Source organism: Oryza glaberrima, chromosome 6 (genome assembly GCF_000147395.1).
Source record: "Oryza glaberrima chromosome 6, OglaRS2, whole genome shotgun sequence".
Lineage (NCBI taxonomy): Eukaryota > Viridiplantae > Streptophyta > Magnoliopsida > Poales > Poaceae > Oryza > Oryza glaberrima.
Genome location: NC_068331.1, coordinates 1,111,659 through 1,125,260, shown reverse-complemented (window position 1 = coordinate 1,125,260; position 13,602 = coordinate 1,111,659).

Below are 13,602 nucleotides of genomic sequence, written 5' to 3'. Positions count from 1 at the left end.
AAAAGAAGAAGAGAAAATAAAAAAAGGGAAAATTAGGGTGGTTGAGAAAATATCCGGGAAAAGAAATTAGGAAGGAGATTTAGCCGGGTATTATTTCTAATCGTAGATCTCGTTTAGTCATAAACTAAATTAAATCGTAAATTATTATAGATCATTTTAGGGTCTCTTTCGATATTTAAATTGCGATAGAGATTTTGAATCTATTATAAAGATTTAATAACTCGAGTGGGTTAAATTAGAAACTTGTGCGAATAAAATATTTTAACCCACAAATATTTTAGGAAGAATAAATTGGAGTCGGAATAGTTCTATTTCGCGAATACATTAGTCGATGTAGGGAAATCAACATTCACGCTCTATTTCTATTTGGATTTATTTGGATTTTTATTTGAATTCTAATCGAATTCAAATCAATTCTTCGCATGTTCTTTTAGACCCCGAGGGAGTTGTGGATCCGAGCGAGGACCAAGACCCGCAAAACGTCAAGCAAGGCAAGTCATCACTATTCCTTGAACATGTTGATCCCAATTGCGAAATTATTTTGTTTACAAATAAAATTGCATGCAATGATGAACATCCTACTTGTGATTATGCCATGCCTTGATTATTGTTTACCCCTTAAATCCTTGTAACAATGATTACGTAAGAGTCCCTAGTCAACTATGACAAATGCTTAGAAATGCTACTCTAGATTCATGCATACTCATATTTATCAAATGCTATATGCTTGGGCAATTACCTTTGGGAAGTTAATTGAGATGCAGCATGTGGAGACATGAGCGCTACATTGCCATGATATTGATGACATGATTTGTGAAAGGAAAATAAAATTAAACAACTCTTTTCTACTGGGACGGACGGAAGATTTGGGTGGTATCTGGAAAAGGCTAGTACCGTCCCTGGTCAATTAAGGACTGAGCCATGAAGTTAAGCATGAAACGACCCCCATACAACCGTACTTCTTAAATGGGTATAGACCTAGCGGATTAGATAGCCGAGCGGAGGCAGTATCCCTACATAGATGGTTCACCCCTGAGTGAGGCAGGTGCGCTACGGTGGGGCAGCCGTTGAGGTAGGGCCGTGAGACGTGCTCCTACATTGGTGTCGCCATTGGTAGGACTGCCATGAGTGTGTGAGAGATAGAACTTAACTTTGAACCATAATTTAATATGTGTGTGAGACTTCTCTTTCCCGGGAGCGCCAGAACTCCTCTCACTGCTAGAAACATGGACGCCTAGAGTGCATGAGGATGTAAGTTCGTGGAGCGGGTACTGCCAATGTGAGGTTATCGAAAAGCTTTGCCGTGACGCATCTCATGTGTTGGGACGAGGCTCATGTGTTGGGCAGTCGCGGAATGCGGGTAAAGTGTACATCCACTGCAATGTGAGTAAACCAAATCTATTAGAATAGCCGTGCACGCGGTTATTGAGCACCGGGACGTGTATTACACTTGGCTAGACTCTGAATTCTTAACTTGTGTGGGATGGGATATTGCATGATGATTTTTATGCTGTTGGAGCCACTTCCTAAGATGAGGGAAGGTGGACGTCCTCAGAAAACCATGATGACTCAATGGCGGGAAGCTATCCTTGGGATCACAATGGATGGTGGACAGAACCGTCGTTGTTTAATGTGAACACTGGTACTAAAATTTGATCAGTCTATGCTAGGTCTTAGGCTTGTGAAAAGATTTGCAAAACTTGTTTTACGCAAAAGAACCTGAAGCCATTCCTTGAAATACCCTCTATCATATGCATTGTTGTTGTGGTGGCTTGCTGAGTATGGTTGGTACTCACCCTTGCTATTTATATATCTTTTAGGAGAGTGTTAAAGAGAAGCCCTTGTTAGTACGCTTGCGTACCTAACAAGATGATCGGAGTGCGGTCTTGTTCTAGGTCTCGTTCCCCAGTCGACTGTCTGTGGCATGTTAACCGGGCCGTTTTATTATTTTGTCTTCCGCTGTTGTTCTCTGATAGTTGTTGGCCTACCTGGCCCTAATGTAAGTATTTAACTCTTTTTGCCTGAATTCATTCGTGATATGTTGTGATTCAACTATGTATGTGTGTACCAACTACTGATCTAGGGATTGGTACGGATAAACACAGAAGATTTCCAATTTCCAAAATCGGGGGTCTACAGGACCCCCTATGCCAGCTCTTCCGTAGCGGCTGGCTTTGGTCCCGCCGGCTAGCTACGGTGCCCGACCCAGCTCAACTATGGATGGGGATTGCTGGCTCTAGAGTTTTTCGGCTCTCACACTCGTGCGAAGGTAGTTGTCCGTATCGAAGGAAGAGAGATTGGAAGGTGGCCACTGAAAGGAAAGAGCGAACAGAATGTGTAGCGTGGGGGCGCAGGTTCGTGGGAACCTGACCTTGTTTGCTAAGTGGCCGCAGGCTTGCCTAAAGGGTTCAGAACTCAGGGTGGGAAACCCTCTTTGAGCCAAAGGTTTGAAAGGTCGCGACGTGTAAACAAGGATGAACAAAGGTAACAGAGGAAGTATTACAGTACCCGGGCCAAAGCAAACCCCTCTGGGAAAGCTCAGCCTTGGCCGGGGGCTTTTTTTTAGCATATTTTAATACTTCCTTTAAGTTTATATCTTCTATGTTCATGCTTATCAGCAAAATTATTATGGCTTATATTTATCTCTCACCCATCTCTTCCTCACGGTCTCGCGATACCCATGTGTCGCACGCTCGCTTGTCCCCCTTGGTAACAAAAGATTTTGTATTCGCTTCATCCATTCAAATGATCCTTTGCTAAAAGTGTAGGGCCTACGATTTCTAGCTCTTTCCTAGCTCTACGTCGAGCTCTGGGCGCCGTCGACGCTCGGGACCCCCTGTGCTGGCTCTTCCGTAGCGGCTGGCTTTGTCCCCGCCGGCTGGCTATGGCACCCAGCTTGGCTTGATCGCGGGTGAAGATTGCTGGCTATGGAAAGTTCAATCTTTACACTCACACAAAAATAATCGTTTGGATAGATGAAGTAGAATGCGAAAAGAGATTAACAAAAGGCAGGGGCAAGTGAGGTACACGGCGTGAGGTCGTGGGCCCGAGAGAATCTAACAACGTTTGCTGAATAGATACAGAAAATAAGTTCACAGCCTAAGGTATGGACTGGCGAGTCGCCCTTAGGCTGAAGCAAAAAAGGCACATGAGCCCTAGTGCCAGTAGAGAAAGGAGAAGAATTAGTGGCGGTGAAAAAGGAGAGCAGAGGAGCTAGGGCTCGGTAGGAGCGAATCATGGCGAGAGCAAAAAAACCCCGCGTATCTATTCCGCTCCCGTGCCCATAGCGCCTCGGAAACCGGGAAGGAAGTGGGAAGTTAAGGCAACGTATGAACGTGGCTAAACTCCCACCGCGCTACTCCCTGAACGATAGGACAGAAGACCGAGCCCACATCTCATTAGACTAGGAGAGTGGTGTCAACCCTGGCCACCTGGGAAAGGATTTGGTCAGGGCTAACGCCGGGGACTACTATCGGTGATATGGGCCCGGGGGTATCATGTTTAGAGGGAGAAGGCCGCCCCCAAACCCACGTGGTGTCCCCTGAGGGGCGTGGCGCCCGGGTAGAGTGGCGGCTGCCCCCTCCCAGATTGGGTACCGAGTTTGGAGGGAGGAGGCTGCCCCCAGACCCACGTGACACTTCCCCGAGGAGGATCAGGCCCGGGGTGGAGTGGCGGCTGCCCCTTCCTCGCTTGGGGGTCTGGCCCGTCCTGACCGAGACTAGAGAGAGGAGGCTGCCCCAGGCGCCACATGGCCCTCCCCCGAGGGGGGATCAGGCCCGAGGTAAGGCGGCGGCCGCCCCCTCCTCGCTTGGGGGTCGGGCTCCCCCGACCCCTTCCGCGGGTCACCACGTGCGGTGGGTTAGGTGGCCGCCTCCAAGCGCTCACCTACCCGCATTTATGGCAACCTGAGCGGCTGCGCCACGCCGCGTTTAATGCGGCATCCAGTGCACTCAATCGGTTTGTGACCGGCCGATTGATCGATTGGACCCAGGGTGCCAGGCACACTACCGCGCATGTCAAGTGGCGTGCGTTCTGCCTTGTCCCATCAGCCATGATGATGAGAGGTAAGGCCTCTCATCACAGCGGCTTGCCTAACCCGGTCAGGGTAGGGTTCCCGTTTCGCGGCGCAAGTGAGGATCCAAAAGTCTTCATTCATTAAATGCCGAATGACGGGCGTGTCCCTTCCGTTAGCCAGATAAGATCCGGTGGACCCCACGTCGCAGCATGGCGTGCAAGAGACTTCTAAGACAAGCAACAATACATCCATTTAATGTGATTATCCTTCCTGAATAGGTTAGATGGGCCCATATGGTAACCCCCTGAGATATAAAAGGAGGTCCAGGCCTACTTAGGGAGGGGGAGAAATCGGTGGATGGGGGGATCAATGGATCCGGGATGAGCCATTTTAGACTCTAGAGCAGTCCCTTGCCCCTGATCATCAACACCACCTTCTACTCCAACAAGGAGATCTTGTAATTCTTCACTCAGTGAGCATAGCACAGGAGTAAGGTATTACGCTTCTTAGCGGCCCGAACCTGTATAAACCCCTTTTGTCTCATTGTCTTTGAGGGGCCTGACCCTCTCAACATCACATAGCTTCGCTCATCGAGTCCTCGAATCTCACCCGTTGCCCCCCGGCCGAACCAAAAAAGAGGGGCCTCACGGTTCCCTAGTGGAGGAGTAAACCCTCCGACATAAGTCGTGCTTAGAACCTGGAGGTATAGCCTGTCTTCGGTCAGCCCTAGTGGTAGTATCGGGGTTTCAGCCGATCTCATCTCATATGCTTGTTCCTTAATTCGTTGCATGTGTATCTGCCAGCTATACAGACATATCTTGCTATAACCCAGCACCGGGACTACGTCGCATCGGCTAAGGCCATCAATTCGACTATCGACTTTGTCTCGACGCTTTGTTATAGCTTGGCCTGGCTGTATAGGTCCGTGCCAGAGTATTAGCTGGCATGTTATCTTTTGCTCTATCTTTATTGTATCGGCCATCTCTACTAGTATTGTCTCATATTCATATGTTTTATTCTTATGGACAGGACTGCAGTTGATAGGGCATGTTTACGGCGTTTATATTCTTTGATCCACCCGGTCTACAGCCGGTTTAATCGGCTGACTAACCTGTTGGTTGATCTCTGGCCACCGAGCCAAAAAGGAGAGCGTTGGGCTCAGCCCACCAAAGCCCACGCGATCCCTAACGTTGAGGAGCGAGTCTCGCGCATCCTCTCACACTTTTCTCACATTAGCGCTATGATCGGAAGCGCCGTTTGGAATCCCCTCCGATCCCCTCAATACGCATATATAAAAGGGAACCTTGACCCCGTGTACGAGTGACGACTCAGGTACTCTAAGCCATTCCCAAAACCCCTCAGACTACCGATCTTAAGGCGTATTGAAGGGGAGCGAAGGGCGAATTCCCGTCGCCGCCACAGCACGGTGATCTCCATCACCGGCGCCTCACGACGACTACACCGACGCATCTAAGGCGACCAATGGCTTCTTCATCCAGTCAGTATACCACCAAATTATGCCTAAGAGAAATTAGGTGATCATGCATAGCCTAAGTTCATGACTTCAAGATTTAAGTCCAACATTATGGTATCAGAGCCTTCTTAGGCCTTTTCATGTTCCCATCACTCCGGTGGTGAAGCCACTAAGCCGCATTATGATTTCCTAGCGTCGGCTTGTCAAAGTTTTAAGGTTTATGTTAGATTCTGTATATGTCCAAATTAAGTTCCTTATGTGATTCATGTTCTGTTAATCGATCCAGGCTAAATTTAATGTCTGAGATTGTTGCTCCTACTCCGTTTTCAGCTTGGGTAGCAATTAGAAGGAGGGGACTCAGATCGGGGTTGAGATTAAGAAAATCCCCAAATTTTTCCCCAAGTTCGTAAAGCCTGAAACCCTAATTTCAGAAATTTCCCAAATCAAGAGCCCGAATCATGATGAATTCCCCAATCAAGTCGATCCCGAATCGGCAAATCCCTAAATCGATGAAAACCCTAATGATTTGGACTAAGACTCAACAGATCGAGGATTTCAGTCGCCGGAGTATAGCCGTGTATGGATAAGTCCTCACTGTGCGCGTGCATCTCCGAGCTCCCCACCGTCTTCGTGCGAATGGCGCACGGCTTCACGCGTCGCCGTGCATTCCCTTAGCCACCATCTCGAACCGACCTCACGCTCGCATCAATCCGCCGCCGCGTGAGGCCGAGGCTCGCCTCGGTGTGGCTCCGACCGCACCTAGGAGGAGAACCGAGGCGGGAGGAAGAGATGACGTGCGGCATCAGCGTCGCCGCACGCTGTCATCTCCGCACACCGCCACCGGCATCAAGCCCGCCACGCACGGGGCCTCCGCGTCGCCGCTCCGCCGGCAACCCACCGCCATCAGCTCGCACGGCACGGGTTGCCCGATGACGCCGCTCCGTTGGCGCGCCGTGGCGATTCCCCGCCTAAGCCGTGCACGGCATTAGCTCGCCGTGCACGGGGGGCCTTAGCGACGCTCCTCCGCCAAGAGCCGGTGCCGCCGCCGCCTGCTCCTAAACTCGCGCCGGAGAAATCGGGAAGAAGGGGAAAGTGAGCTAGGGTTAGGGTTTCAGAAAATTGAGTTGTGTTTTGTTTCGGGTTCGCTCAATCTGAGCCGTCCGATCGCCATCGGATGGCCGAGGACAGCCCAGCACCGCCTCAATCCGACGACCGTCCATCACGATCGGACGGTTCGCACTCACGGGCCTACCGGTGAGTTGGGCTGCACGCGCCTCATGGGCCGCGCATGCAATCTCAGCCCTCATGGGCCACACTCCAGTCCGTCTGGGCCGCGCGTGCCTCGGCACGTGTGGATGGGCCAACGCGTGCCTTTTGGGCCGCGGCTGGCTATCGAGCCGAATGAGTTTTCTTCCAATTAAGTGCCCGAATTAGTGTTTCCTATTTATGTTAATGCATTTTATCAGTTTAAGCCATTATTTGTTCCCATAAATTTGCATTATAAATTTCTTTATGCAACTAAGATCATGTCTAGTTAAATGGAACCAACGAGAAATTTGGCTAGAATGTATAATTTATTGCCTTTATCGTTTCGGCCCAACAGAAGTTACGATTTAGGATTTTTCATTATTCGGATACTAATGTCAATTTTGCTTCATTTTGGCCCAACGATATTATGAAGTAGAATTTTATGTTTATACTAATTTTGTGATATTTTGACGTAGCCTCTTTTCTTGCCACATGGTGAGATAAATTTAAAATCTTATGAAATTATGTGAATTAATTGTCACCTTATGTCCTAATTTAATTTTATTCCATCTTGCCTTACGGCATTATGGTTAGAATTTTATTCATGTGCATAATTAATGTATTTTTCTTTATTGTGTCGTTTCGCTCTATTTTAGCCCAACGGCTTTATAGAGTGGAACATTATGTTTATGCATATTAATGTCTTGGCATTTTACTGGAGTAAAAGATTTTATTTAATTATGTGTACAATTAATGCACTTTACTTTTAATGATAATGATGTGGTTTTACTTTATTTTATAGAGTGAAACATTATGTTAATGTGCATGATTAATCATACCAACGTAGGGTTAATCATACACATTCCTTACTAATCGCTAATGTCATTTGTCATTTAAATTTCAGCTCCGAATAATGTTGTTGCTCACATTGAGCAATTTGACGGCACAAATTTCCAGCAATGGAAAGAAAGGGTGTGACTAACTTTTGGGCTTCTCGATTATGACATTGCTATGTGAGAAGATGCTCCTGTTGCTCCCCCTCATAATGTGGCCCCTAATGTTAAGAGGGCTTATGAAGAGAGGGTGGAATTATGGGAGGAAGCAAATCGCATGAGCCTAATCGTCATCAAGGATTCGATTTCACCTGGCATTAGAAACGGCATTCCAAGTGCTGATACCAACAAGGGTTATATGGCAAATATGGAGGAAGCCTTCAAAGGACCCTCCACTATTTATGTTAATGCCCTCATTACTAAGTTGTATCAGTCCTGCTATGATGGTAAAAGTGGTGTGGCAACACACATATGTCTATCGTCAATACGGTTCAGCGACTAAGAACAATGGACATGATTATTTCTAAGGATTTTCTTGTCTATTTCATTATAAATACATTGCATCAGATTTTGAATCACTAAAGTTAAGCTATCTTACTCAGAAGGATAAATGGTCAATTAGAGAATTAATAAGTCATGCTGTTAATAAGGAAGAGCAACTAAATGCCGAAAGGCGTAATAAGCAAGCTTTCCCTACTAAAGCTCTAAAGACCAATGAGAATCTCACTAACGAGCCCAATGAGTCAAGCGCCATCAGTGTTTGCAAGCTTTGCCATAAGTCTGGGCATGAGCAAGCAAACTGCGAGGGCTTCAAACAACGGCTTCCTTAGAAGGGTAATCTTACTAATTGAAATATTATTGCCCATACTTATGATACATTCATGTACCTAATGACCTTTAATTCTTGGTGAATGAAATAGGTGCATTGCACTTATTCAATGCAGTAAAAGGGGAGCAAAGCCACCTTAATGGGAATAAATTTTGATGAGGAGACAGCCGAAGATCTTCCCTTAGCCTAGGAGGACCTTTGTTGTTACTTATATTATGTTTGTTTAGTTATGTTTTCGGACATATTTCCATTTATAAGTATGGCTACAATATTGAGTTTGATAATAAAGGTTATTTATTGGATTCAATAATAAAGTTGTGAGTCTTGCCTTCGTGTGAGACAAATTACAATCGCCCCATTATGATACTGTGTTGGATATTTGTGATGTTGTATGTTGTGTGAGACCTCATCGAAACTGTAACATTGATGGTTAAGTCACATTTCGAAGGGGAAGATTATGTCTCACTACATTAGAAACACCTTTACTACTATGAATTCTCTAAAGATAGTAGAGGTACATTAAAATATAAAGTTTTCTTTCACCAAGTATCAGATTCCACTAAAGTTCTATCTTCTTCGCTAACTATTCTAAAAGCACTAGAAAAAGCAAAGCTGAATTAGAAAGTCGGCATTATGTTAAATAGTGTGGTTAGAAAAGGGGAAGATATTATGAAAAATACACTAACTATGCTTCTTTCTTACACTCACTATAGACCTCTATAGGCAATTTCAGGGAACAATACTAAATTCCTACTAATTTTATTGGATTTGGTATAATTGCCCATAATTTAGTCTTGTCTTTAGAATAATGAAATATATGGGAGCTTAAGAATGATGCTCTAATTTGTGGGAGCTTAATGTTAAGAGCTTCATCATGAGAAATTATCTACCTTGTAATGCATTTAAGTGGTCTATGACATAAAGTGTTTATCTACGAGCATTAGCTATGTCCTGAATCAGTTGGACATTCCTGGAAGAGTTAAATAATGTGTAGATACGTCTACAAATAAGTATGACTCTAAAAGGGATATTCGAATATTTGGGACCAAGCTTGTAGAAAATGGTCTTTCACAATGAGGAGGAAACTAAGTAAAATTTTCTTGGCTTTAAGAATGACTAATTAAGTTTTATGACACTAATTGTTTCGATAGATGGATATTTAAATTGCAATTATTATGTTGACTTGCATAAGTTAATTTGTGTACACAGCATGACCAAGAAATTGGTTGTGGAAGGCAAGTCACATAAACATTACAATCCTATGAAATTCATCTATAGATATCAATTAGGCATCAATTATAATGGTACCTTAAAATCTCATAAGGTCATCAATAAATTCAAGTTTAAGTTGAATGAGGTGGATAATTGCCTAAGGGTGGAAATTAACCTGACTAGTACTCTATGTCTAATGTCCCATAAGCAAGCATATAAGTAAGACGTGCGTCAGTTAAGGGATCTATGTTTAAGTTTAATGGAGTACTAGAGTTATTTATTTTCACAGTGATGGAAATTTTGGGATATAATGTGAGGTTGTTCCGTCACACCTGCTCTAATTAAGGGGAATTGGTTAATCAAATAAAGTTAAATTGATTCCCTATGCTTCAGCTGTCAGAAGCAAAATAAGCTGTCTGGATGCATACATGCTTTACATTATGTATCGGGAACTTTGGCAGATATAAGTTCAGAATAAGAGTATCTACTAATATATTAGGATGTCTTGCATCAGTTGTAAGTCATTAGAAGATGACATGTTCACAATAAGAAAATCTTGATGACTTTTCAGTTGAGTTATTCAAGTATTAATTTTAAGGGTATGTAGATGATATCCACATTAAGTTATGTTCTCATTCTTATGCAAGGAGCAAAATCCATGGTTAATGGCAACAAATATTATTATACTGCATAGTCGACAATGCAGACTATGTTGTGACATGTTAATGAGCAGGAGTATGACTTAAGAGTATTTTCCCGGAACTTAGGGTGGCGGACAGTTTTCTAAACCACTCAATGTACTGCGATAATGAGATTGCGTAAAATTATGGTTCGCGGTTTACTATTCGAGTAACAACGTCTGTGTTTCTGCCAAATACATTGATATCATGTTGTGAAATATGGGTCCCAGGATCAAACTACTAAATGAGCATATTAGTATTAAGTTTATGCTCGTGGATCCACACTACAAAGGCTTATGACTTAAGTTTAACTATTATTATGTTGCTGGCCAGCGCATATGAAAAGTAATGCCTTTGACAAGATCTTGGATATAGGGGCATAAGAATCAATCAACACCCAATAAGAGTAAGTTGATTCCTATCAAGGTATCATGGTGACTATAGGTATTGTTGTCATGGTAGCGTTATGTTGACTGCTATGACGCATTGCTTTGGTTTACTATTTTACTAAGACTGGACTCGTTAGCCTTAAGATCAAGTGGGAGAATGTTGGTTGATCTCTGGCCACCGAGACAGAAAGGAGAGCGTTGGGCTCAGCCCACCAAAGCCCACGCGATCCCTAACGTTGAGGAGCGAGTCTCGCGTATCCTCTCACACTTTTCTCATGTTAGCGCTATGATCGGAAGCGCCGTTTCCTCGAGAAGGAATCGCCCCCGATCCCCTCAATACGCATATATAAAAGGGAACCTTTACCCCGTGTACGAGTGACGACTCACGTACTCTAAGCCATTCCCAAAACCCCTCAGACTACCGATCTTAAGGCGTATTGAAGGGGAGCGAAGGGCGAATTCCCATCGCCGCCACCGCATGGTGATCTCCATCACCGGCGCCTCACGACGACTACACCGACGCATCTAAGGCGACCAATGGCTTCTTCATCCGGTCAGTATACCACCAAATTCCGCATAAGAGAAATTAGGTGATCATGCATAGCCTAAGTTCATGACTTCAAGATTTAAGTCCAACATAACCCTGTCTTTTGTTTCCTTGCTGATTGCAGGATCAAATCAGCTGGCATGCCCTTAGCACATCGAGACAAGCCTTGGACCTGCAATGGAGCTAAGCAGATCTCCCAGGCTGCACGTGTTTTCTTTATCGACACAATTACTTAGGGTCTTGTTCAGTTGGGCCGGGAATGGCCGGCATTGGGGTGCGAACCCCGTGGATCGGATAGACGCGGATTAAAGCCCGGTCCAAAGAAAAATGTGCATTCGGTTAAGCCCGTCGCGGAATTAATCCAGGTTGTCCCCGTTCTTTCCCCTCTATGGCCGGGAAAAAAAAACGCTACTCATATGGAGTGGAAAAAAACCCTCACGCACAGAAAGAGACGAGCAGCGCGAAGGTGAAAGCAGCGGGGGCGACGCCAGCACGACTGGGAGTCGACGGCGCTACGGCGCAATGGCGATGCGGCACTCTCCCATCCGACGACAGCTCCCTCCGGTGGCCACCTTCTCATCGGTGAGTTTCTCTTCCTTCCCCTCTCTTCTCCCTGTCCTACCTAGGGTTTGGTTCTTGGTTCGTTGCCTAGCCGGAGAGGAGAGGCCGAGAGGGAGGAAGAAGGATGATTCATTTGGAAGGCTAGCTTGATGTACGGATGATTCGATTCATTAGTTAGCTCTGTGGTTATTTCTCAGCTTGATTTAGCGGTCGCTTCCAACTAGATTAATTAGCATATCGCTTGAAAGGATCCTCCCCTGCTTGATGTAGGTTGCAGTACTAGTGAATAGGTTTGTGTCACAATGGCTGGGGGATAGTATGCCGGGATGATCACCAGGGCAGATTACTGGCAGCAGGGTCAAGTAGGCTTAACCATGTAGCTACTGCATTCCAGGCAGAGGCTGAAGCTCTTCGTTGCGTTGTCATTTCAGCAGCCCAATGGGACGTGAACAATTTGGTCTTCGAAACAGACTGCCCCCAGTCATGTAATAGTGTAGCTCTCCCTTCTTGGCGAAGAATGGCTGTAACAGGGAGGCTCTTGACCATTCTCTGTGGGCAGAGCAATTCCCAGGTGATGTACTTAGTTTGGTGCTCGACGATTCTGCCGTGCAACCGGTATAATGGAATCGATGTGTTCAGCTTAAAAAAAGAATAGGTTTGTGTCAGTACTACTGATGCACTTATTTTGTTTATTTTTAGTGTGCTGCTAGTTGTATTCTCATACATCTAGTGTTTCTGTTTTTAGGATGTGGAGTACAATTTTATCTATTTTTAGTCCAAACGAAAGGAAAGCACCATATACTTCATCCTAGCAACAATAGGTGCAAGTTTTGGTTTGTAGAACAAATATAGTAAGTTAACTATACATGTATAATTGCATATTTTGTTATCTCTGCTTGTCGTTATTCCTGATCATATTTTTGTACTCTAAAACTAAGTATGGGAACACTACTGGTAGGACAAATTCTAATGCAATGTTGAACTGTTGACTTCTGAAGATGGGCAGGCAGTATTTCTTGATGTGGCAGCAAAAAATAGTGGGCTGCCCATATTTTTTTTTCTTTCACACCTTCTAATTTCCAGAGAGAAACTAGAAGAAGGTTGTGGTGGTCATCCTTTCCTACAATAACTATATATCTGTCTATCCACTATACATGATTTCTTATCTTCTTAAAATTCAGGCAACTTAAGATTCACATCTATTATACACGTGAGTCTGAAACTTTATGCATTATAATGTTCATTGTATTATGTCTGATAGAAGGAAAAAATAATTGGATGATAGTAATTAAAAATATAAATTGTTAGTTTTGCATGGAAACGCATTCACCAAAGTTTTGTTTTCTTCTTTGTTTCTGAGATAGGTAAACTGATGTCTACTCATTGATTTTCCTTGCAGGCTCCATGAAATTGAATGGTAGTGATGTTCCACAAATTTCTTTGATGGTAGCAGTTTCCTGATGGTGGCATTTAGACTAATTAACCATCCAATGAATGGTCTACTGATGTGTCATTTTGGGGATGTTGGGACAAGTTTAGGTTTTGTTGAGCATTTAGACTAATTAATCATCGAAGTCGCCTGCAGATGGATTCAACTTGCTGAGTGTCAGTGTCTAATGATGTGTGTGCTAAGGAAACCAGTGGTGACTAATTAATTATCGAATGAATGATTAATTTTTTATAACAACAATATGCCTCCAACTGATAATAGCTTAATTCTTTGAGAGAATCCATTATATGCCACTGACTTTGTCACACGTCTACAATTTGCCACTGACCTTATCATGTTCTATAATATGCCATCGACTTTTGCT